Source organism: Triticum dicoccoides, unplaced genomic scaffold (assembly GCF_002162155.2).
Source record: "Triticum dicoccoides isolate Atlit2015 ecotype Zavitan unplaced genomic scaffold, WEW_v2.0 scaffold195768, whole genome shotgun sequence".
Classification (NCBI taxonomy): domain Eukaryota; kingdom Viridiplantae; phylum Streptophyta; class Magnoliopsida; order Poales; family Poaceae; genus Triticum; species Triticum dicoccoides.
In genome coordinates this window covers 1-2,122 of record NW_021232184.1, presented here as the reverse complement: position 1 = coordinate 2,122, position 2,122 = coordinate 1, and the positions used below count along the sequence as shown (strand labels likewise).

Genomic DNA, 2,122 nt, shown 5'->3' with positions numbered 1-2,122 from the left:
AGGAAACCAGTTTCTAGATACACAGCAAGAACTAAGTTAGGAAGATATGACTGGTTTATGCCCAACACAGATAGGGAATATATGATGATTTCACATGGCAGATTGTTTCTATCTCACTTTTATCTCATAAAATGTCAAAAGGGTATTATTTGTTTCCCCCATACCTTCCTTACAAATAAGAAAATTTGACTGGTTCCTGGCCAGTTGATTCCAAATATGCAGGTCAAGAACAAATACCGCGAACAATTAATTGCAACTGGCAAAAAAGCATACATAGTCTACACAGAAATAATGAAGAAATTCAATGGACAAAAAAGAAATAGTGCCATATTGGGGATTAATAAATTCTATGAACCATGAGGCAATCTAAAACACTTAGTCCTCCAGGGCTAAATCCACTCAAATGGTGACCATCACCACAGCCCAACAAAACTAGAGATTGCCATCGCGCGATGGCGAGCACAATGCTCACCATGACATGTCGTGGACACAAACAGAAGAAGAGAAATGGTGGCGCTAGTTATCACAACAAACCGTCACCATAGCCCCAAATCCTAGAAATTTCCATGGCCAGCATAGAACCTACCACGGCTTGATGGCCATGGACACACAGAGCGAAAGAGAAAGCACATGAGAGGAAGGGAGTGCCTTATCTTACCTACACCACCACTGCAGCTCTATCACAACAACGATCGCATCTGCAAGAGGAAAACACAAATGAAGACAGAACAACTTTGGGAAACAAGTGAGCAAAGGTCCATGGCTTTAAAGAATGTAACCATGTGTTGAGGGTTGATAAGCAAGATGTAGGACGCATACAATGGGAGCCCAGATCAGGGACTCACCCAAGTAGTTGTAGCTGATGCATTCATGGAAGCCCAGATCATCACACCGTGTACGGACTGCTGGACCGTCTCGATGCCGAGCGCCTTCTAGTTGGCAAACCAAATTCCACATGTCCCTTGAGCTTATCAAGTTCCCTCAACCTGTAACAGCCTAGTCAGATCTCTCTCGAATGTACAAGACACAAAATTATAGCATAACAATATTCGAGCGTATCAAAACTCAAAAGGTAGAGGTCAAGTCTCAAGTGCATCGCATACATAGTCTGCATGGAAATAATGAAAAAATCCGGTAGACAAACCAGAAATAGTGCTGGATTGGGGATTAATTGATTATATAAACCACAAGTCAAACTAAAAAGCTTGTTTCCGGGGCTAAATCCACGCAAAGGGCGGCCATCACCATAGCCCAAAAGACTAGAGCTTTCCATGGCACGATGGCGAGAACGGAGCTCACCACGACACGATGGATGTGGACACAAAGAGCAGAAGAGAAATAGTGGCACTAGTTATCACAACATACCATCACCATAGCCTCAAACCCTAGAAATTTGCATGGCCAGCATAGAACCTACCATGGCTCGATGGCCATGGAGACACAGAACAGAAGAGGAAGCATAGGAGAGGAAGGGAGTGCCTTATCTTACCTACGCCACCTCTGCAGCATTGGGGAGAACACAAATGAAGAAGAACAACTTTGGGGAAACAAGTGAGCAAAGTTCCATGGCTGTAAAGAATGTAATCATGTGTTCAGGGTAGATAAGCACTATGCACGATGCATGCATTTGAAGCTAATCCACGACACATATGATTTAAGCAAATCATGATAAATATTGACCAAACCAAATGAAAAAAAATTCTCGAATGTATGTTCTGGAACCCATTCAGCAATGCAACATCATCCCTCACCATCTAAGAACGGAATACTACACATTGCACATCACCAAGACAACACTACACAAGCCCATGCCTTGGTGAAAAAAGGCCTATAAAATCAAACGTCACCTAGTAGACCGTACCAACTTGAAACCAAGCTTCTTCCATGATGCTCTGTTAAAATAAGCTCTGTGGCAAGTCACAATCAGTCAAGCCATCGTATTCCTATATTCACTGCACGCAGCACCAGCACATAGGAATAGGTCAAGCATGCCACACTTCTTATCAGTACCACAAAGCACATCACTAACATTTGGTAAGAAATCATGTAGAGAATATCACTCTTTTCTTGTTCAATCCTATCAAAGAAGACAAAGAATCACCTACCAATACTACCAAGAAGC

General features: G+C 42.6%; 1 long non-coding RNA gene across 2 annotated transcripts; it reads right to left on the bottom strand.

Moving 5' to 3' along the window:
• Window positions 1-656: 656 nt before the first annotated feature.
• LOC119344966 lies at window positions 657-2,103 on the bottom strand. Of its 2 annotated transcripts, XR_005166875.1 has the most exons (4): window positions 1,862-2,103; window positions 1,490-1,569; window positions 846-986; window positions 657-698 (listed from the first exon to the last, which is right to left on the bottom strand). It is a non-coding gene; the product is annotated as an uncharacterized LOC119344966 (long non-coding RNA). The 2 variants fall into 2 exon arrangements; XR_005166874.1 differs by having other exon boundaries at window positions 1,490-2,097.
• Window positions 2,104-2,122: the final 19 nt, after the last annotated feature.